We start from the raw sequence: 24,906 nt of genomic DNA on the forward strand, positions 1-24,906 counted from the left end.
TGGTTCTGACGTCACATTTGTGATGTCTCTACAACGCTAACATCTACAGCGCCGCCTAGTGATAGGGCAGCACAATGTAACCGTGATTTTTGTGAGAAACCATGGGGGCTATTTTGTAAGCGATCTGTCACAGAACAGAGACAGTCCGTTCTATCGAGCCGCACGCGATTGGTGGAGGCTCGTTTGACGGTCAATACATGAGAATAGCCACAGAACGAAAGGAAATCGCGGAAACCATTCCCCAAATCTCGCTGATGCCGCAAGGGGCGCTGTACGCAGGGGCGCGGGGAGTCGAGCAGACGACGCGCAGGGCGCGCGTCGTCTGCTCGACTTCCCGCGCCACACCGGAGGTCCCGTCTGCCGTGGCTCCCTACTGGTCTCCGCTCTCCGCCGCGGCCTCTCGGTGACGCATGAGGGCAATCGGAGTTAAGGTCCCTCTAATCGGAGTTCCTTGAGCAGACGCCCCTCACACAACTCACGCAAAAGGGCGGGCTGGCGCAGCCGTTTAAAACCGCGATTTGACGTTCGCTTACCTTTGCACGTCGGAGGTCTGCGGTGTTTTCTTTTATTACAAAAGGTGGCATTGTGTACGCATAAGTAATGGTACTTATGGTTCCGGCTTGGGCGCCCACCTTCTCACTCACTTTCTGGTCGGCTTCCAGCCTGGACTAGGAATGAACCCATCTGTTTCTGCTTTCTCACGTAAAGCCGCTGTACATTGACGAATCTTCTTCGCTTTTGGGGGGACACTTTAGGCACTTTCTCGGTGGTCAAGCTGTCTTATCATTTTATTACGCATGTCTATCTCCTTTAATTATTTAATGAAGACGTGTGCTCGCTCCCCGCTCGCGAAAGAGAAACCTATACCGGAAACCAAACGTGAAAAGCCAAACGAAAAAGAAAGGCGGTAAGCAGTGCGAGTCCATCATGTGTTTTCACTGTTCAGGAAAAAGTAAAAGATTTCGAGTACCTTGTACTACACTGAGATCAGTAAGCTGCCCCTATACCTCAAGAAAAGCAAAAATAGCAAAGAAAAGAAATAAGCAGCGCGGAACAAGTGCGGTGGGCGAGCAGTGGACAAAGCGACATTGAACGACACATCTAGTTGAGCGTTTTATGTGCCGCGAATGTGCCCTGCACACGAAACAATGATAAAGAAAACACAGCATTTGCAGTAGTACAGTATGATTTCTTTCTGTGTTGTGTACGATCTGGCTTGCCCGCGTTTCCTTTCTTGAAAACCCGGCTATCGCCACTTTCCTATCAACAATGCTATGTCACGCTGATAGCGCGCACGCCGTTCGTGACCGGGAAGTACCGGGACCGCGGTGATAACGCTAGGAAAGTACGCGACGTAGATGACGATTATATATGCACTCACAGAATAGATCGAGTAAAGACGGCGTCTTTTTATCCCACACGATAATCGTCATTTGTTTTGCCTTCCTTTCCTTGCACTATCGCCGCGCGCCCGGCACTTTCTCGTCACGAACGGCACGTGCGCTATCAGCGTGACATAGCATTCTTGGTAGGAAAGTGGCCAGCGCTGAGTTTTCAAGAAAGGAAACGCAAGCAAGCCAGAGGACGATTAGCGTTGTGGGACAAAAAGACACCCTCTTTACTCGATATATTCTGTGAGTGTGTATGTGGCAGAAATACTCAGATTTTTCTTATGGTGCTGCAAGAAATGCAGGCTGCGCAGTGATAATGCAAGGAAACGCAAGAAAGCCAGATGACGATTATTGTTTTGGGACAAAAAGACGCCCTTTTTACTCGACCCGTTAGAATGCGGAACGTGCACTCTGAAGAAAAAAGCGCGTAAAAAGGGTGTCTTTTTTAGAGATCAACAAAACTTGCAAAAGCTCTTCGTAGATGCAGGCGAACAGAAACTGCCACCCTCATTTGTTCTGCCTTCCCTTTCGCTGTTGGCGCTTTCCAAGTGTACACGAAACAGTTATAATGATCGACTTCCGTCGCAACTGATTAAGGCCTCCTTCGGTGGCTAAGTTCTTCCTCCCGATGCGACGCAGCCACCTCCCTCGCCGTTTGATGTTTTCTTTTCCTCGTGGAACAACACAAAAGCTTGTCTCCTTAAGCAACGTCGTTGGACCAGCCAACAGCATAGCAAGTCGGCATCGCGCTGCTGATGCCCCCTTGCAAAAGGTAAAAAGCCTTGTTTCACTGAGGCAGCGCAAATGTGTGCCTGTGGTTCTATGCTCTCTCATGATGTCGTTTTCCGGCAAAAGGAATTTACGGGGGCCATCGGAGGTTATTAAGTATTAGAAACAGTGAAGAACACAGTGAAAACAGTGAAAACACTCAGAAGAATAACCTTCCAAAGCTCAAACAATAACTATGCTAAGTTTAATGTCATTAGCTACAGCATGGATGAAGGATGCAAGTTTATAGTCTTGGTTATCTGTTGTTTACGTAATATTTTAATTGTGCTGAATGGAGGGGCGTAGCCAGAATTTTTTTTTTTTTTTTTTTTTTTGGGGGGGGGGGTTCAACCATACTTTCTGTATGTTCGTGCGTGCGTTTCTATGAGCGCGTGTATATATACGCAAGAAAAACTGAAAAATTTCCGGGGGGGGGGGGGAGGGGTTGAGCTGGCTACGCCCCTGGCTGAATGCATTTGTTGAAATGTTAAGGCAGCTCATTTGCCAATATAACCTTGCACACCAAAACTGACAGGCATATTTCGCATCACATATTATTGTCACCAACCTAGCATACAATCGGCTATGATCAAAATAAACTTACAAAATCTATGGCATGCGATCGCAACTTAAATACAAGAAGAACGCTAAACAAGTGGCGTCCTACACGAATTCTCGACGACCACTTGACACTCCGGCAATGAGCCCTACACTTTTGCATGGCAACTGAGAAGCCAAGGCAATGCTTGCTTTCATCTAATCTATTTACACATTCATTTTTACTACGTGAAACTTTCCCTGAACCTTTTATTCACTCTCATTTACAGCAGGACAGGGCACTGCCAGCGACTTCCTTAAACTGCTTAAGCACTACAGAGAGAGAGTAAACGTTTGTTAGCTATTCCTATTAGCAACTGAAGTGGGTGGGGCCCTTCGTCCAGTGCTCCAATGGCCATCGGAGCTCCCAAGATTCCCTTCCCTTTGTGGGGCGCTTCCCGCCGAGGGGCACCCGTTTCTGGGAAGGCTCAAGGGGTCCCGACTCCGGAGTTCTGGGACGCGTCGCCAGCGACGGTCACTCATAACAGCGACGAAACCTGATGATGCATCGGGCAAAGGAGACTGCTCATTTGTAACGTCATAAACTGGGACGATATTTTACGTTTATGTTGAGACTCATAATATTATATCTGGTGCATGGGACGTGGCACGTTTACGAAGTTGTTTGCCTGCTTTGTTTGTCGCTAAGAATTAATTGTGCGCACAAAACTTGTATGTTGCTCTAGATGCTATTATTATAGCGACATCTCGACGTCTTCAGCAGCTTTTGCACTGTCATCATTTCAAGAAAGCCAGTTCAGAAAAGTTAGCAAATTTCACCTAGTGGCGGCTGACCGCGATCAGCGTGACATAGCGTTCTTGGCGAGAGCCGGGTTTTCAAGAAAGGAAACGCGAGCAAGACAGATGACGAATATTGTTGTGAGGCAGAAATACTCCCCAAATACTCGATTTTTTTCTCAGAGTGTACATTCCTTATGTATACTACCGTTACCTTTATTTTCACCAAAATCTGCTGTAAAGAAATTTGAGAATAAAAAGTATGTGTACTTTGCAGTCGCTACGTTTAACACTTACGTGGTATATACTCCGCACGGAGCGTAAAATTAAATCGCTAAATAATACGCGATCACCGCACTGTACTGTATAGCAGAAGATAACGACACGATTGCATACCACCTCCGACGTACACCAGCGCTCCCTTTGTTAATAAAACTGAACACTGAACATAATCCTACACATAGGTCGCACGTCAGTGTCATTTTGCATATTAAAAATTGCTATGGGCACAAATGTGTTGTAATAGATTTGTACAGCTTAAAACATACAGCATAAAAACGTTGGAGCGATGCCACAGTATTTCATTAGCTGAAATAATGAAGCAACTGAAAGTCTAGCAACGCTGGGAACTAAGAGCACGAAGATCTGGCCACTTATCAAGAACGAGTAGGCGAATTCGACGAATAACACATCACAAGAAGAAAAAAAATTACGTGCAAGTCCTTTACAAGCTAAAACTTCAGCGACGTTGCTTTTGTACAGTATGCGGAAATTTAATGGCAAACGCTGTTCTATTCACTTTAATAACAGGCAACAATGGTACTGTTCATATCAATAGAGTTATGCACATGAAGGAAGCGCATCGCTAACATCGCCCAGCTGCGCGAATACCCCTACAATCGTTTTCCCCCTCGCGGTAAGGAACGTGATCTCATATATGCCACACTCTTATGAAGCAGTGGGCACAAAAATTGTAGGACCACAGAGTTTCATATAATAATGTCTTTATTCTAGAAAGTCTGTGCCTAGGCCCAAGTACGTGACTGCCACCTTTTCACGTACACCAACTCATAGACATAATTGATCTCGTCAATAAAAATTACATCGTACATAGTATATATCCTGTATATTTGGGCGCATAATATATAAAGTTCTAAAAAATCCACTTGGTCGCATTTACAACATTCGCAGCAGCCTAAAAAGGTGCATCTGGTGTCAAAATTTATGTTGTACCGTTTTCGAAGGCAGTTGCGAAAGCAAATATCGAAGCTAGTATTTGCGAAGGAAAAAGAAAACCAAATATGAAACCGACCAGGAACAAGACTTCTTTCAAACACGGGACGAAGCACGGAAAGTGTTTCACCAAGCGCCGCAACTGATAGGCATTACATGGCCTCAAGGATTGCGCTAATGCGACTGTGCTCCCAGCGCAATCTCGGAGGCCACTGGCGGCAGTTGAGGCTTTATCCGTGGTTCTTAGATTTCAGTGCACCGTCTAAACAACAGATGCGGATAAACCTTGACGAAAGGCTGCTCACGAGTCACCATAATGAGTCCTCTCACTTAACCCTTACAAATGTATGTACAGACGCGCTCAATATGACTTGCAACACGGTAGCGCGTGGCCTCACGAATTCAAAGACTGCGCATGGCTTCCACTCCTCCATTCTTCCACCAGCCCTTATTTCCATAACTAAACGCTGTTCTCGCACTTGTACGAGACCCATGGACGTAGTACCTGATTCCTGCGTATACATAGTAGAGCTATGAGGTAGCCGCTTAGTTAGAGAAGTCTCCGTACACGTTAGAAGAACATTACCCGGTAGCGTACATTTATTTTATGGGAATGAACAATACGCAAATGCATACGGAGGCGCGGCCTTATCGCGAAGAAAAGATACGGCACAAGGAAACACTTTCATGAAACATACGGCACTCATTGCTGCTATGCGTGATAACACCGTCTGTAGTCAAAAGCAAATCTCGCACTTTCCAGACCCCCCACCCATATTAAACACACACACACACACACACACACGCCAGGGGCGTAGCCAGAAATTTCTTTCGGGGGGGGGGGGGTTCAACCATACTTTATGTATGTTCGTGCGTGCGTTTGTATGTGTGCGTGTATATATGCGCAAGCAAAATTGAGAAATTTCGGGGGGTTCGAACCCCCCCAACCCCCCCCCCCCCCCTTGGCTACGCCCCTGACACACACACACACACAACTACCGGCGTACGGAGAAAGAGCAACGGCCGCTGCAAACACGGTCGTGGTGAGCACATACGTCAAAATTATCCAGGAAATTGAAGCTAAGTAACGTTCATCGTGCTGTACTCACCGACGAAAAAAAGTGATGAAAAAGGCAAAGAGTGATAAGTACGTGTATCCAAACAGAGGCAAATGTGCACCAACCACATGCACGCGCTACATATTTCAAGCGGCGAACTACGTCCGACGAGGGGTGGAACTTAGAAATCGGCACACACACGCAGCAAACATTTAAACCTATGAAGAACTTGATGCAACATGTCCTCTTCACGACGACGGTTCTTCGTCAGAGTTGAACAAAATTTGCAAAAGCTCTTGGTCATTTTGTCAGAATCCGTTGCTTTCTTCGTTGCATTGAAACTAGATGCACGCGAGCAGTAATTCCAACCCTCATTTGTTATGCCTTTAGTATTTCACGTTCGCTGTTGATGCTTGATTATCCGCTAGCATACAGAAGGACACCAGCATGGATCGTCGCCTGTCCTAGAGTCCCGTTCAAGCCGCGCCAGCTACTTCAAATAACCCAACGGGCGCTTCTTGTCTCCGCATTGGCTACAAGCAATAAATCACGAGGCGTTGAATCCGCCAATCGCTGATCAGTGTTTTGGCTCTTCCAAGACAATAGCCGTGGGGAGGGGGATAGGGGTGGTGTCGGAGCGAGGATTCGCCGTCCTCCCCCCGAGACGTAAACCGCGCTTTTTCCAGACAAGCATGGCCCCACTGCCCTCACTTCAACCCTTCTCCTGGAGATCCAGGCGAGCGAAAGTGGGGTGATGTGCGGAGCCGTTTTCTTTTCTCCAGCTTGTTTTGCGTCTACTTGTTTGCAGTAGGAAGGGGAATACTAGGGCGAGGGGAGAGTGCTGTAATTTTACGGTCTACTAAGCTACCCTTTCCGTCACGAAGGAGAGAGAGAAGCAGCTGGCCTCTAGCCCTAGCGCTGGCGCCGGCTGCTTCAATGGTGACAGCGGGACCGCAGTTGCAGGATGCCACGCTTGCTATGTTGCATCTTCATTCAGCCTTAAAATTTCCCAGTCCTCAGAATCACATCTCTGTACCAATATTAATGAGAACTAACAGACAGCAATTTTTTATTGCAATAGCAATTATATGGACAGTCTCAGCTGATTTTTGCCGTCACCGTCATTCACCGTATATATATATCTATATATATATATATATATATATATATATATATATATATATATATATATATATATATGCGAGGATGAAGTTCAATGGATCCGCACTTCCGCTTCTCGGAAGACAACTGCGCCAAGGAACTCTACCGGCTCTACTCCCCAAGGCCCAGCAAAGACGGCCATTCCCCCTACTGGCTCCAGGTACCCACTTCGAAACAAATACTCGGATATTTTAAAAAAGAAACCGAATAATTGACTACAGCGCGGGTTGTCGAATAATGCGAATTCTAATTGTTCTAAGGAGTTTCAAATAATTAGAAAGTCTGTCGAGAAACGTGTACGTTATGAGCTACATGTGTCCACTCTAGAAGCGTATTTAGCGGTGTCCATTCCGCCTAGGGGTTTAAGTCTCTGTCTGCAGCCGGCAACATCACAGTTGTCTAAGGGCAACGCGAAGAAGTGGCTTGAGACGCTAAGGAACGCCTCACTTGATCTAGTACGCATCGTATTAAACCACTATCGGTCTTCACTGAAATCCTTAATGAACAGGGAACGTCAACTGCTCGATCAGTTTGTCCTTTCTCCTGAAGAATCTTTGTCCCTAAGTGCATATGAGCAAAGGAAACGCGACGAACTTAACTCACGTAAATGTAAAAAGCTGCTCAGAGACGGCGTAACACTTCAAAGCTCAACGCCTCTATCTTCGGTCCAGGAAACAATACGTGCACCTGTAGCCGATAATATTATTAATATTTCAAGCGCTACTTTATCTAAAGAAGAACTAAGCCTTTTATCCCGTGGCCTAAGCTTCTGTCCTGCAAGCGGTAATTACAATGAATTTCAGTTGTACAAAGATTTAGATAACTTCGCACGAAATATGAGGCTGCACGAATACTTCTTCGATCAGCCGGCTCCGGCCGACGATCCAACAGCTTTGCCTTCGGCTAAACGCTGGACACCTGCGCCACAACGGGACAAACATCTTGACATGTTTATTAAAGCGGTGACGCGAGATATTATTCAGGCTTATAACAAACGACGTTCTTTTAAAGGAAACTTATCGAACCTAGAACTGCAAGCTATAGCGAATCTAAGTGGGCGCACTGATATCACAATCAAACCTGCTGACAAGGGTGGTGCCATTGCGGTTATGGACACGAATAAATATATCGCTGAAGCTAGACGCCAACTGGATGATAGGTCGTTTTACAAACGGCTCGATGCCGATCCGACTGAAGACTATAAAGCAATGCTAGATAGCACAATAAGGGCACTGATAAAGGATAAAAAATTAAATGAAAGGGCAGTTTCTTTGATCCCTCTAAATCCGGTCGCAGGTAGATTCTACTTGTTGCCAAAGATTCATAAACAAAATAACCCTGGTCGCCCAATTGTTTCCGGCATAGGTACAGTAACAGAAAACCTATCACGTTACGTAGATGGCCTGATCAGCCGGATACCATCCACGTTTCCATCATTTTTACGTGATACTGACCACTTCCTGTCAGATATTAACAACCTTACTGTACCCAACAACTCTCTCCTTGTCACTCTCGATGTTGCGTCTCTTTACACAAACATACCTCACTTGGACGGTATAAGGGCCGTGGTTGAGGCTTATGATCACTCCGCTCTTGATAATTCTATTGATAGCTCCACTATAGCTATCCTGCTGGAAATGATACTACGGTACAACAACTTTGAATTTAACGAAGTGCATTACGTTCAGGTAAGCGGTACGTCAATGGGTACAAAAATAGGGCCAAATTATGCGAATATCTTCATGGGAATCCTTGAGAATAATTTCTTGTCGGGTCGTTCGTTGAAGCCTTTTTACTATAAGAGATTCATTGACGACATATTCATAATTTGGTCACATGGAGAGGCGGAACTTTTGTCTTTCATTTCGGACTTTAACAATGTTCACCCCTCCATATCATTTTCGCACACATATTCACCAATCACTATTAACTTTCTCGACGTGACAGTATGTCTGAATAGTACGAAATTAACCACGAAACTGTACCGCAAGCCCACCGACAGACACAGGTACTTACATTTTGAAAGCAGCCACAAAAGGCATTGCAAATCGAGCATACCTTATAGCCAGGCCTTACGCTTTAAGCGAATATGCTCAGAACAGTCTGATTTGATGCTAATTGTAACCGACTACGCACTGCACTTCTTCAACAGAAATATCCGCCGAAGTTAATCGATGACGCAGTAAAGCGCGCCGACGCATTAGACCGAACAGCACTCAGTAGAACGAAGGAAAATGCTAAGAGTCGTTCACAGATTAACTTGGTGTTAACCCATAGTGCATCGGCCCCTAATGTCGCAGTTATTCTTCGAAAACACCACAACATGCTTATGCAGAGCGAACGTCTTACAAGAGCCTTTCCAGAACCACCCCGTGTTGTCTACAGACGAGGCAAAAATTTGCGCGATTTGTTAACTTCCTCTAAAACCAAAGGCAATGACAACACCCACATGGTTGGTTGCCATCCTTGTAAAAAGCCCCGTTGCAAAGTGTGCGCTCACATGACAACGGCTACCCTGGCAACCAGCACAGCGACTAACTTCAAGTTGAAAATCAGGGGCGATTTCAATTGTGACTCAGCGAATGTGGTTTATTTGCTAGAATGCTCCATCTGTCATATACAGTATATAGGTCAAACTGAAACTGCCTTTAGGTACCGTTTTAACAATCATAAAGCTCATGTGCATGCCCTTCCTCACTTACCAGTTTCGAGGCATGTCACCGACGCAGGCCATTCCTTTAGTAATATCAGAGCCACAATACTTGAATCAGGTTTTAAATCACATCATGAACGCGAGGTTAGAGAATCATTCCTAATTCATAAATTCAAAACTTTGTCTGACGGAATGAACGAGAGCTCGGGTGCACTTGCTTGCATTTTGCCTTGTTAATCACTATTTTATGACAACGTATGTTGCTTGCGCGCGGTTCACTATTTGGCTATCATCGCGTACGCAGCGCCTGCGGCCTGTCACTCATTATTTTGAACGTACATGCTTTGCGCGCTTCTTGTATCTAATTTATTTATTTGTATTATTTTCATCCATGTTTGACCGAGATTATCCTGCTGCATTTATGTCCATATAAACTACTGTACGAATTTCGCGGTTCTCTTTTGGTTTGTGCGCAGTTTGCAGTTTTGTTTTGCTGTTTTGTATACTTTGTTCAATGCACACAAGTTTCTATCTATCCAAGATGTGCCATACTATTATTGTACATTGGCACGTGCATTGTGCATAACCACGTATATATCTTGATTTGTAATATCGCCTGTCCAAAAAAGTGAAAATCACTTAGTCTTGCGATATGGAAGCAAGCGCCTTGTATATATGCCCTGCGTGGCATCTCTAACCATTCACTCTGACGAAGGCAGGCCCTCCTGCCGAAACGTTAGTAAAGCTTGTTTCGTACGTTTTGTCTTCCTTTCTCGACTATATATATATATATATATATATATATAAAAGCCACAAAGAAAAATAATTCAGAAAAACTCTCCGACGCGTGGACTCGAACGTGCGACCTCTCGCTAGCCAGCGCGCGGCGTTAGACGGTAGACCACAAACCGCAACGTCTTTCAGCGTGCTAACGGCGAGCTATTTATATACACCATTTGCTTCAGCATGCTTTCTTAGTGACGACATAGATGACGTGACGTTGCTGTTCGCCCTGCAGGGCGTGGTCGCCTTCGTGCGCTCATCTCGAGGAAAGAAGGGGCGGCCTCTGGGGTGGTGCGGGGGTCAGCGGGGGTTACGAAGTTCCCTGCGCTCGCTGCAGCGGCCGCGTTTGCGAGAGGAGCGCGCTGTTCAAACAGAAATAAGTAACAACTGTGACAATTAGCGCTCGTCTTGTGAGTACCTGTTCGTTCGTTTAGTGCGACCTGTTTTATGTTTGAGCACTGCGCTTCAAGTGTCGAGCTGTGACGCATTAGTTCGAGCTCGTCCTGTGTGCGTTCTTTTCGTGCGTCCTTTGGGCTCGAGCGACGCGCTGGCAATTTCGAGCTGCTTTCCGTTCTTCGCGTTACATTCCAATTTATTGCTGTCGCATTCATTGCTTCGCCGTTGCGGCGAAACTGTGACTTTTTTTTTGATGCTATACCACTGAACAAAAGAATTAAAATTTTAACTAGACTACTCAGCCTATAAGTATGTGTTGGCTGTTGTCTTACAGTTCCATCTACTGGTTCAGACTCCCGATGTGCCAATCAGGATTGCTCATATTTGCAGTTTGTAGTAACATTGCTACACCTCATTGTATTTTTTTACATACTCGTTTATTGCCATTGGTATAGTTCATTCGTGACTTATAAAGAGCACCGCACAATGTGTGAAGCTAGAACACAGCAAATCATAATTTTACGCCAGTAGACGAAGCACCCCTGGAAGCCCCAGCGTGCACGCGCCAAGTTTTTTTACCGACTTCCTTCTTTTGTTTAACTTCTTCAGACTCCCAAGGTCAGTGCAGCCGAGCTGGGGATGTTTTGCCTCATCACAGTGCTCCTGATTTCCGAGGACCCATACCTCGAGCTTCTTCCGCAGTATGTGGGGCAGCCTGTTCGGTAAGAGCGCCTTTCGTATCGCGCACATTCCGAAAGCAAATACAAGAAGACGACGTGTTCTCTCAAATGTGCTGCAAGTGCATTTACCAACACTAATTTTATGAGTACTGTTTAGGGAAGCGCATGTAATCAGCTAACTTCCTTCTCCTGAGCTAGGGACATCAATGCAATGGTACACCAGCGGCCCTAAAGCGCATCCTGAAGTTAAGCCGCAGCACATCACTCCAAAAACCTTTACTAATTACACAAAAGTGACAGGCACATCCCCTTCAAACGTAGAAGGTAGCGGAAAACGAAAACTTCTTGCTTATTATTTCACTCCGCACGTAGCCAAACTAGCACGGTGGCCATCATTTCTGATGATACGCGGTTTTTAGTGGCGCAAGGGCCAAGCATGGCCAACGAGCGGCATAAATGATAGTGCGGTGTGATGATGACTAATCATTTACGATGATAGGATGTGTTATGTCTGTAAAGTGGTCTAAAACACGCGCTGCATGGATGCGTGAAACATATATATGTACAGTGGCGTAAATCATGGGAGCGGGGGGTGTAAGAGCTGTCCTGACCCCCCTTGTGAACAGGCTGGGAGGGACACCCCTTCCAAGTGTCCCCCCTTGAGATTTATCTTTCAAATGTCATCCTGGAATTTCTTGACAGTTAACGACGGCGCATTCACTGTAAAAGCAGCTCTGAAATCCGAAGCCCTTCTAATGAGCAGAAACGAAGTGTAAAAGTAAAAGTTGCTTGTCGTATCAAAAAGCACTCTAGAGAACGAGCTCTCTGAAATGCTCAGGGTTCTGACGTGCCGTAAATGTTATTATGCTGGGCTTTAAAATGTAAAGTAAATAAAGAATCCACGATTACCGTTACTCAGGTCGACGATTTGCTGAAAACCATTCACAATGTATAAATCCGATTGCTCGACTATGATTGTGTGATTAAAAATAAAGATTACCGGTGAACATAAAAATTCTTTACAAGAAATTTTTCAGGGGTAAATCGTGGCAGGCTATGGGGAATGCAGCTGAAGTTAAAGAAAACCTGTACCTTTACGCGTTATCACAATCAGCTCCACTAACGTGAAACCTGTGGAGGGGCGAAGCATGCAGTGTGCGCCGGTGTTTCCAACAGCAAAATCACTGCTAATGGGCAATGAGAGACAGAAGAGAGATTAGACACACAGGCCCGCAGTCTGCTTTTAGTTAACGTGCACTCTGCGAATCAGTGCCTATATATAGGAGGTGGCCAGTGAACGGTTGTGCAGAGCGAACAGTCGGTTTTTTCGAGAAACTCGCTAGCAGACGCTGCCTGCGTCGGCGTTGTCTCTCGCGGGCGAGGGCTCGTTATCGTTCCTCGCGAGCTGGTAGTTCAGCGTTCATCGCAGACCGGCACATCGACGGCTGAGAACCACTGGTTTAGATGATATATCCCCGAATAAGACGGATTATATCTCTTTTGTGCTACATAGGACGGCGCGACGAAACACGGCCACACGGCGGGGCGATGCCGTTTAAAAGCGCGCCCGTGCGCCGTTTAAGCCACCTTGCGGGTGTTAATCAAAGCGCTGAAGAAGCAGCTGTGAACGACGTTGGGCCAGTTGGTGTTGCGTAACGGAAGGGAACACAGCGCTAAAACGACGAGGACAGAGAAGGAACGACACACGATGCGCATCGTGTGTCGCTCCTTCTTTGTCCTCGTCGCTTTAGCGCTGTTTTCCATTCCGTTGAAGAACCTCCGAGACGTGCGCACAACCAACGTTAAGGACACAGGGTAGGGTAAAATTAAAAAAAAATGAAATTGGGTTTTTTGCTTGATTGGTATGATAAGGCCACGGAATGGTAACGTGGAAAATGCCGTGAAACATTTTTATTCAGAATTTTTCGATCTGCGGAGAATATGAAGTCTTATACACAATTGACACAAATGTTATCTGTAATGACAATGGCTACCTTTGATTTACGTGGATTTTCTACAAACCGTGATTACGAGTAACTGTGTCTGCACAGAATTCGGAGGAACCGTGGCACTCGTAGAGAACACAATGGATCGTGCTACTTTAGAAACCCTCAGAACTGCCACCTTTGCAAACGTTCTAACTTTAAAAAGGGCCTGCATGGCCCGAGCAAACTTTCTCAAGGCCGTTTGGCTTATTACCGAGGCGCAACACGGCGATATGGCCGAAAAGAAGAAACAAGAAAAGAAGCGCAAATCTGATTGATGTGATGACTATATGGCACGTTGCTATTATTTAAATTGTTCAGCACATCTTCTCTTTGAACAAAACATGAAATAAACTTGTTTTTCCTCTTTAAGTCTCAGTATCTCGAAATCACTTTTTTTTGTTACATTTTCACCATTATCAAAGAACTTGAAAAAGCAGAAGGCTGATTTTTAACCAGAATAAGCGAAACATCGATAAGAAGCTATTGAACTAGAATAGTGTACGTCTGCGGAATAGTTTTGATTTTTTTGCCAATTTTATTTAAAAACTAATGACAAAATCGAACTAATTTGCTAAAAAAATGCAAAAAATGTCAACACTTGAAATACAATTGTAATTCTTGTTCCATTGCAAGAAGAGACACGAACTAATAAAATGAAGCAAACACGAACGCTTTACATATAGTTGTTTTTGAGAACGTGGGTCTTAAAAAAGCCTTAAAATACATGGGAGGTATAGGGCCTACCCTGTGCCCTTAAATGGTGTATATAAATAGCTCGCCGTTAGTATGCTAGATGATGTAAGCGTAGTGGGCGAGCGGCTAAATGCATCGCGCCACGGAGGGAGGGGTCGCATGGGGAACGAGCCCCCCCTCCTCCCGGGTACGTGCCTGATCGATATTCAAATGCCTCTTTCGTGAATAAAACATACAAAAATCAACCAAGATCACCGATGTCTCCCAATCACTTACATCCTGTCCGCATGGCCTAATGGATAAGGCGTCTGATTCCGGATGAGAAGATTGCGGATCAGAAGATTTCTGTCGTGGGCGAGTTTCTTGTTTTTTTTAAATTTAACATATGCAAATTTAGGAGCGACGTGGGAAGATTGTTTGACTTGGTTGGTTTGTGGTTTTAACATATATGCAAAATTATGATCAGCGTGTGGCGATCGTTTTTCATTCTATAAGAGGCGCCATAGAGGAGGGTGCCGGATAATTTCGATCACTTGGGGTTATTTAACGTGCTCTAACATCGCACAGTATAAGGGCCTCTGACATTTCACCGCCGCGGCTGGGACCGAACCCGCGTTGCTCAGGTCAGCAGCCGAGCACCGTATAACCACTGAACTACAGCGGCGGCATGGCGTGTGAAGACGTTGGGCACATCGAAAAAATGAAACCGTATACATGTTGCGGGCGAAGCAAAGAAATAAGGAAAACAGAAACGATGGTTCTTCCGTGACAGCTCTCCAACGTCCAACTTTTAACAGTTGCAAATGAACTTAATGTGTGACGCGGCAGCCAAACCGTTGTTTCAGATTATTTTGGTGTTCCTTCTTTTGACTGCGGGGTTTTCCTTAAAAAAAAAACAAAAAAAAAAACACACGAAAGATTGAAAGAAACGAGAGGCGTCATCATCTAGAGGGTATTGACCCCACATACAAGATTATGAAACGGGACCGGACGAGCAGAGGCAAAGAGCACTGAACTTTTGCCGTGTGTGATCAATTTTGATTACAGAACGTTATGCATAGCTTCCATATTATTGCCCGCCCAGTATGAAGAGGAGTACGATACTAGAGGTGAGAAATGAAGTAATCAAAGCAACCACAAATAATAATACAGTTGAAACTCGATTTAACGAAGTGATGACCACACTCGACCACTTCGTCAAATCGGGAAGTTCGTAAAATCGAGAAGAGGATTTTCAGTCCTTCCAAATCTAAAATTGCAACGTAGCGGCACCCAAAAGCTACCGTGGCATTATTATTATTATTATTTTTTTGCCGCTAACCGACGTCTGCGCGTTTGAAAGGGCAACACCGACAGGGGCGCTTCCCATGTCCAAGTAGACGGTCACGGGAAGCTGCGACAGGCTGCCGATATGCAAAGGCAGGAGAACTAATGCAGCTATTGTGCGAGCTGGCCGAACAAGAAAGTTGCGAAGAGACGGTCAGTGCCAGCTGCTGCATAAGCCATGGAATAACTAAAAGTGACCCACTGAAGTATCCTGTGGGAGCATTTACATGCAGGGACAATAAACGACCGCCGCCCTTAGCGCCATCCCACTGTTCAGTCCGTTGTTCCGCGCATGGGCGTGTTGTGCAGCCTATAGTCAAAATAAAGCTAGGGCAGTGACTAGGGTGCCTAGATATTTTCGGACCGTCTCGAAGAAAAACAGGTCCGTGCCAAAGGAAATCGCCACTTTTTTGCTCATTTAATTCAGGAAAATTTTCGTTGAATTGGGTTTGGTGGCAAAGCTAGATCGTTAATTAGGGTTGAGAGAGAGAGAGAGAGAAAGCTCTTTAATGAAAAACAGAGAATTCTGCCGGCGTACCTAAAGGCGCCTACATGCTACTCTGTATAGGGGAGGGGAGTGAGGACAGAAAGGCCCTAGGAGGAGGAGGGCAGAAAAGGAGGACATCATTGAATCCTATAGGTGCCTGTCATTGTTAGATCGGGAAGATCGTAAAATCGTGCTTCGTTAGCTTAAGCTTTAACTGTAATCATACTGTGAGCGTCGTTTCTCCGCTGTACGCGAGAGAAATGCAAAAGTCAGCATATATCAAGCACTGTTTCAATCACATATAAATTACTGCAGTCTGGTTTGGCTTACTACAACTCAACGTAACATCAACAGAATATTGCTTTTGCAGAATAAAGCTGCCCGTCACATTGCGAACACTGGTTATTTATCACCGACATCGACATATTTTCGCAAGTACAGTATAATTAAAATCCAATATATGTACGAGTTCCGCATCCTGCGATCATTTTACATATGCTCTTCTTCATTTAAACTATTTATCGAGTCCGCTGTACTGCAACGCAAGAGTCACGCTATCAATACTCGTAATGTAGGAGGCTGGCTTATACCGCGCTTTCGCACTGACTATAAACTTCAGTCATTGAAATATAACCTCCCATGTATTCTTAATAAGCATTAACGTTTACATAAACCTGCGCTTAATACATTACATGAAATATTTCTGAGTTACTAATGTATTCGTACATTTCAATTATTTCATAATGTTGTACTATATTTCACTGTATTATTGCTGTGTATGATTAGGTCCCATGCTTTTCTTTTATTATATTGTGTTGATATTATTCTTTCGTGTAGTTTACTGCCAAAATTACAGGTGTACTATTGCTGTTTTTTTTTCTCTTGTACTTGTAGTATTATCATTTCTTTTCTGTAAATAAATTTGAGTACTCTGTTAGTGTCGTTTATTCTAGAAATATGTTTATCCAGGGCTTAAAGTCAGGGGGGGCCCGGGGGGGCCCGGCCCCCTCTCCATTTTTCAAGGAGGGGCCCGGCCCCCCCTCGGCAGTCCGACGGAGGCACTGCGGCACCCATTTGACAAATGTTGGAGTAGAATTTTTTTAGCAGTAGTGCTTTGTGCGGGGAGATTATACTCTGCAATTTTCCGAATAATGATTTAATCGCGAATGTTTCGTTGACGGGATGTCAGCAAAACAGAAGAAAACAGGTATCGTCGTACTGTTGAATGCAATTCACTAATACACTGAACACCATGGGCAACGCCTCTTGAAACCATGGGTCACCACCCTTTTCGACAGAGCGTCTTGGCACAGCATACTGTTTCATGAGGCACCTGAGTGTGAAGCTACCTGCTCGTGAATCATGTAATGGTTCACCTTGGTCTGTTTACTTTGCCACTCAGTTTTCATTCTTTTATTGTGCATGACATGTCTGCTGTAATTGCAGAGACGCATGTATTTTGCTTACTTTATTAGCCAAGTGGTAGTGAAAATGAAATGTAGCATTGACGTGCCTGTGGTTCTGAATCCAGTGAGTCAACTAATGTTACTCACTTTGAGCTCTCATATGTTTAAGCCGTCACATCCCCAGTTATTTTTGAAAAATCGCTCCCAAAATAATTTATTTTAATGCGTGAATGGATTGATACGTTGAATAAATGCCCGGAATACATTCCGAATAATATATGTATTTGTATAGCATTCATAAGCATTTGTTCAGTTCTAGAGACAGTTGGCTTCACTGCACTGTGATCATTGCAAACACCTCTCTTAACGCTTAATCTATAGCATATATATATATACAGTGTAATCTCTGAAGTAACGTAGCTCACACAGGCCAGAACCACCAGTAAAACAAGGTTTATTCCAAAGACCTGCGATCGTCGTCTTCCTCAGTCTACTCAGACCTATGTGCACGTGCCGTGCAGATGCGCTCAGCCGCAGTTCCGCAATTGGCGCGATACAGCACTTCCTTCCCCTAGAGTGTCTGGTGAGAAATTGCACTTCTTTCTAAAACCTGTCCGGAACTCTTCTTTTGCGAGTTGAACGTCTGGGTAGGACAGGGTCTTCCACAGCGCTTGCAGGCTGGTCTGTACCCGCCCCATCGTCTGTTTGTGCGCCGAGTTCTTTTGCGGGTAGTTGTTGTGGCAACGAACCTTCATCGCCGATGTTCGTTTCGCTCTCCCTTGAATGGGTCACGGAGGCTTCTTGCTGCGCTTGCTGAGCTTCCCGAAGTCGCACTTGGTCGACATGTCGTCGCTGTTCTCCTTCTTCCGTATCAACAGTAAGCAGCCGACCCCCGCTGGCCGCCGTCACCGTACCAGGCAGCCATCTCTGTCCACTGCGGTTATACTGCCGTGACCAAACTCGTGTTCCAGGAAGAATCAACCGGGAAGGTGGTGCTGCAGCCTTGACCGTCTCTTTTGTGTCCTCTCGCATCGGGAAATGAGCACTTAGTCTGGTTCTTGGTTGGGCACCTGGCAACATCTCTGCGGGCGATTTGCCGTCCTTTACCGGCGTTACCCTGTACCGAAGCAAGTACGTGCACAACACGTATACCAAGACAAACAAGTGCATACAATGTGCATTATTTCATTCAGTATGCATATGCTGATTGTGCAGACGGCCCTCTAGCACATTGTACGAACGGCGCCATAGGCTGCTCTCGGGCGTCCATACTTACCATTGGGCCCGCCAAGCAAGCTCCCATTGTAACGCGAATTCATTACTCGTCGCCCTGACATCAACGCGACAAGACTTTCGACCACTCAAGAGTCACTGACATACATCTCGCATCTTGCCGCCGCCTGTGACGACTGTCAGCTGCAAGGGCGACCACGTGCTTTGCGGCGAAGCACCAACAAAAAGAAATGCAGGACGCGTTCGGAGGGCCAAATTCAAAAATTATTTTCTTCCTTAAAACAAAAAATGATTTGATTAGACTTTCTTCATTGCTTAATGATGTAGTCTACTATCAAACGCTGCATGACGAGGATTTTTACTTGGACCGCATCAGTGTGAAAAATACTGTCAAACATGCGACAAATCGCACATATTCTCTAATTTCACAATTTTTTTCGGGAAGATTTGAAGTCTATTTTACCCCTAAACATTTTTGTACTAAAATACACTTTCCTGAAAATCATACTGTTATTTATATTGGTTAGGGAGAGTTCCAGATAGGTCAAGGAAAAATCACGAACTTTGAACATTTTTGCAGTTTTTGAAGATATGTAGCTGCTAGTGAAACACGAAATTTTCGGAATTAATGAATAGGACAACTAAACACAACCTGCGATGGCGCAAGCGTGGTTTCGAAGCTCAACACACAAAAATGGATTTTATACACATTTTTCTATAAGGCACGGTTTAACAAATACAAGCGAAATTCGAGGGGGCGCCATGGTTGTCAAAATCTTTTTCGAGCAAAAATGTTTTGCTACAGTACTCTATGTCGCACAGGAAAAAGGCGCAAATTTTATCAGCAAAATCTGCGATGTGCGATCGCCACGTCTGGGACACTTGCGTGGAATGACCCATATATATATATATATATATATATATATATATTGCCGCTGTATGAGGGCACCCCCTCCAATGAAGGGAGACTTTAAGCCCTGTGTTTATCCAAAAAATATTTCCCTGTTACGCTTACACGAGTATTGTTATATGCATTGTTTTTGTAAATTTTTTTTCTACCATGTGTGACATGACTTGTACATTTGGTGCAAATCTTTTTAGATGTCACTTGTTGCCATGTAATTGATTTTCTGGGCGCTAGTCAAGCTGTTTCATTACAGCTTTTAGCCCAGGAGACCATCCGAAATGTAATGTTTTCGTTTTATTCTGCAAAATAAAGAGAATGAATGAATGAATGAATTAGCATTGCGACAACGGTAACAGGGAGGTAAAGGGTCATCTGTTCAGCTTCGCAGATTACTTTGAGTTATTGGCTTCAGAATGTCTTCGACTCGTCGCCGCCCTTTCCGTCCACATGCCCCCATTCGCTGGTGCGTGCACCGCCGCGCGACGCCGGCTTCAGAACAACGCAGCGCGGCATAATGAATGATGAAGTGGACATGAAATAGCGCACTCCTGGCTCGCTCGCTGCCAGCTTCGGAAGAACTTTTTCAAGTTGAAAAAGCAGACGGCTGACATGGAAGAGCGCGTGAGCTCGAGGTGCGCTCTTGTCTCGTTCGCTGAGTTCGCTGTCCTCCAACTACACCCGTGAATAGTTACAGCGCAGCTGCACGTGACTCAGATCCTTGGGTTTCTTCGCGTCCGCAGACATCGACAGAAAACCATTCCACGCATTGAACCTCCGTTGGAATTACGCATGTACGATTAATTGATTTTGCTGAGTTCTTTAAACGCTTGGCAAACTACGAAACAAGAGCAGCATATTTACGACGGAAGCGTTAACTTTAATTGGTTTAGTGTCATTGACATTATTTTCACAGGAATCACCCATTGCATTCAAGGTTACATTACACATCTGTACTCCAATGTCCCAAACGCACGCGGCGAGTGCTTCTCACGCCGAGAAGAATCCCATGCAGTGCCTGTTCATACTGGACGCGCAACGCTAAAAACAAGAAAGAGACACCACGAACGCAAACTCTCGAACGGGTTATTTTGAGCCAAAAATTCACGTACATACTTCATGGTCGCAAACATACCTGATGGTTAAACTGAACAAAATGCGCTATCACATTTACATGCTCAACCGAAACAAATGTCACAGAACTTTAATATGCTTTACGACACGTGCTGCGCAGGAAGGCGAATTCCTTGTCCCGTATAACGTGTTGGAGAACTGGCTAATACACTTGACGCCCAAGTTTGTTATATGGTAGGCCATTTCTCTCAATTTTTGGTCGCTCGGTCGTGCTAAAGATAGGGTGCCGTATGAATTGGCGAGTTGGTAGTGATTTAAGCTGTGGGGGCAGAGAGTGCCTTCCCCTTTGTCGCCTCGTTCACCAGTTAGCCCTGCGCGGCTCCATCGCCGGGAACCGCCGTTAAACGGCAACATGGCGGCCAAGGCTACGACGCCAGGCATTATTGTCCGGCGCAAGTCATGCTTCGCCCCTTCCCGGCGTGGAGGCGTCCGGGTGCGGCACGTAGCACATCGCGCTAGCATACGCCACTGTGCCACGCCTGCCCTCATTGGCCGCCAGAGAAAGCTTCTGGGCCCCGTCCATCTGAGCTCGCTTCTGTCTGGCGCTTGGTCAACTCCAGAGATGCTCGCATGCCTGCAATCAGAGAGTCACGCGCTGCCTTTGCAAGCGACTTCTCGTTCACGAGTTCGGTGGTCCCCATGGTAGCCGACAGCGCCATAGGCAAGCGTACTCGATCGCTCTTGCGGAGTTACCCTGTACGGCCCGCAATCCCATTATTGTCGCACTGTGCTGCATCTCGGGTTAGTTAAACCCGTGTTCATAGGCGTGCGCCCAGGGGGGGGGGGGCAGGGGGGGGCGGCCGCCCCCCCTAATCACCTAAAAGAGGGGCGCGAAATCTGCCCCGTACGTTGACCCTGCTAGTCACCTAAGAGGGGGGGGGGGAGCGCGAAATCTGCCCCATACATTGACTTAGTAGGGTGGGGGGGGGCGCTGCGACGACCTTTGCCCCCCCTAATGGGGAGCCCTGCGCACGCCTATGCCCGTGTTTGTTGACAGCCTGCCTCGAGTGCCTTTTCTGCGCCGTGTCGGACAGTCGACGAACCCGGCCGTAGCGTCTTTGTGCGCTGTGGCGGTGGAGGAACGTCTCGTCCCTTCCGGGTCGCGCTCGCAGGGTAAGCTTAGTGCAAACCTTCTCCACAAAGTATGAATCAGTAATAACACGCTCAAATGGGTGTGCATTTTTATGTTTCAGTGCATTCAATTACAAAGATAAAATGGCCACGGTTCCTGGCCACGCTATCGTATTTCAGTGTGGATTCCGGACACTGTAACATACACCGAAATAAAAAAATGAATCTGGCTGCCCACAGAGGTTTACATTTAAGGGCACAAGGTAAATGCCGAACTATATTCGGCGTTTCTGGCGGCGTTTTCCCGACGTTTCGTTCCTCGGCGTCACTTGGCGTGGACGCTATAGGTGACGATGGCCAAAACGTACACCTCAGGACGGTCCAAACATCACCGGCGTCCGCTTCGGCGCCGGAAGCAGCTCGATGGACGCAGAACCAATCAGCGTGCGGCTGGCAGCGACTACGTCTACGTAACGGCGTCGTCGCTACTGCCAAAATGGCTGCCGCCCGCCTCGGATCTAGTAATAAGTTTGTATTTGACTTAGCCTGTTCCCTAGAAGCTTCGACAGCAAAGCGCTCGTGATATCTTTGAACTCTTTCCGAGAGCCGTACTCAAGTTCATCGGTAAGCTTAGCAGGAATGAGTGTACTGGCCGAATACGTGGCCTCAAAGACGTGCAACAACTTCAAGCTCAGAGGCCATATTACGAGTTTGTGGTTTTTCTTAATGCCAATAGCTGGCGCTACACGTCAAATAAAAAAAATAGACCTTTCGGCAGGCACCATGCCGGTCTCCACACCAAATAAAGTGTCCTCAAGCTGGCGCCAGGTCAAGTGATACGTGCGACGTGCTGCCGAAGTATCTGAGAACGTCGCTGTGTCGTCGTAGGGTGGTGACAAGGCGACTTCGATGCTGTACAGCGGTACTAGGCCTAATCTGCTTGTTCCTGCTCATACATCGCACCGGCACTGCTGGCGCACCGTCTAAGAGGTGCCGCTAGGTGTGCGATATATCTCCCCCCTTCCTCCATCCGCCTTATTTGAGTGATGGAGGTGGTCGTGGAGGGCCAGACAATCACCGAAGAAGAGTATCTAAGCGGGAGCTGGACCACGTTGGAGGCGCAGCGCTGGTGCGCGCGCCAACAGCCCCGAGCTGATACAGACAGGAAGCAGACCGGGAGCGCCACTGCCGACTCCGAGCATCGTGAGAGGGGGAGACCTCGATTCCACGCCAGGCCACCACCGCTCCCTAAACGTAAACCGCTACCGAAGCTTCCGCCGGCGGATTACAAGGTCATCATCCGACCACAAACAGCAGCCAGTCTGCTACACCACGGTGCGACAGAACTTTTTAAAGCAGTCTGCGCTGCGGCGCAGGTGAACCCCACGGAAGTCGTCGCCGAAGACCAGCTCCGGTTACACCCTACGAACAATACGGCGCTGATCAGCACCCCGTCCCTGGATAGGGCAGGCAGGTGCATAAAATTACAAGTTGTCAAAATCGGCCAACAAGAAATCCAAGTTTTTGCTTACGCTCCGGCGCCTGAGAACTCCACCAAAGGGATACTGTATCACGCTTGTTCTGACGAAGATGATGCAGCTATCTTGAATGAACTACGTGCCAGAAATAAGGGCATCGATATCGTCGGAGCTCGGCACCTGGGGAAGTCCAGACATATTGTGACGATATTTGCCGGTGCCGACCGGCCGCCCTACGTAAGATACTGGGGCGCCACGTACGTCGTATACCCTTTCCGGGATCGCATCGAAGCCTGTTACAACTGTCGGAAAGTAGGCCACCGAACGGATGTGTGTCCTCAACAAAGACAGGCAAGATGCAAGAGATGTGGAGATGAGACGCATGCCACGCCGGAGTGGGGCACCAAGCCCACATGCCTAGCTCGGTGCATAGTATGCAAGGGTGGGCACCCCACCGGTGGCAGGAACTGCAAGTTCAAGTACTATTCTCAAGTACAACAACATAACAACAACAGCAAGAACAGCACAGGGACCAAGGGCACGACCGTCGTCATCGGTCAACAACAAGGCGGTGACCAGGAGAACACAACCCGCATCACCTCGGCTACCCAGCCGAACTCGCAGAGCACGGGTTTCAGGGACGCGGTACGAGGCACTCCACTGACGGAGGCGTCGCAAGCCCGTCAAGAAAACGCAACTGTGCTGCAGCAGGCTCCATCAGGCTCCAGAGAGCACTCGTCCAGCAGAGGAAGGGCTGCAGCACATGGTCACTACACCAGCCATGGCCACGGGACCAGCCAAGGCCAAGGGACTACCCGATTGGACCCTGGCGGAGAAGTCAGCGAAATGGTGAGGGGGTTAGTTGCAGAAGTTAAGGAGCTCAAAAAACAATTAGAAGCTGCTAATAATAAGATTCGAGCGCTGGAAAATCCCACGCCCGCTCGGCTAACGCTTGCAGCTAGAGAAACTGCCGCATACGTACACAGGAACGCTGAGTCGAGTATGGAGGTAGATCATGCACGTAATCCTAAAAGAAAATTAATCGACGAGAGTGAACCCGCCGAAGAACCAGCAAGCGATCTCAAACAACGAGTCGAAACAGTAGAACAAACAATATCAAGCCTGGCGAAAAGCATAGACGAAAGATTCAACGTTATGCAGCGTGCAATGCAAGAAACGCTGAAGACGTTCCACGACATGCTCAAAAACGAAATACGCAACATGATACCCACATTAGGCAACAACATAGAGACACCGTCAACCTCGCTACCTCTAGTCATCGCGTCTGCAAATCAAACAGGGGGACCTCAAAACGGACGCGGCATTCCCAACGGTGCGGCCGACGCCAGGTCCACAGTATACCACAAAAATGATGGCAGAACAAGTTAGAATAATTCAGTGGAACTGCAGATCGTTTGCCAAAAAGAGAGCAGCGCTGCAGTTCGCAATGACGGACCTCAACCCTAAGATCGATGTCATCGCGTTACAAGAAACAGAATCGGCTGTCAAAATTACCGGCTATACCAGCTTTAATGAGCTCCCGACAAGCAACAAATCGAACGTAAGAACAGCTATTGCAGTACATCGTAACATTGCTGCAATGCAAATCGACTTGGAAATAGAAAATCTGCACTACACTTTTGTTCAACTCATGCCCACGAACAGAAAGCATAAATGCATCTATATACTTAACGTATATAGCCCGCCAAGATGCAGTACTATCCCCTT

Source organism: Rhipicephalus sanguineus, chromosome 1 (assembly GCF_013339695.2).
Source record: "Rhipicephalus sanguineus isolate Rsan-2018 chromosome 1, BIME_Rsan_1.4, whole genome shotgun sequence".
NCBI lineage: Eukaryota > Metazoa > Arthropoda > Arachnida > Ixodida > Ixodidae > Rhipicephalus > Rhipicephalus sanguineus.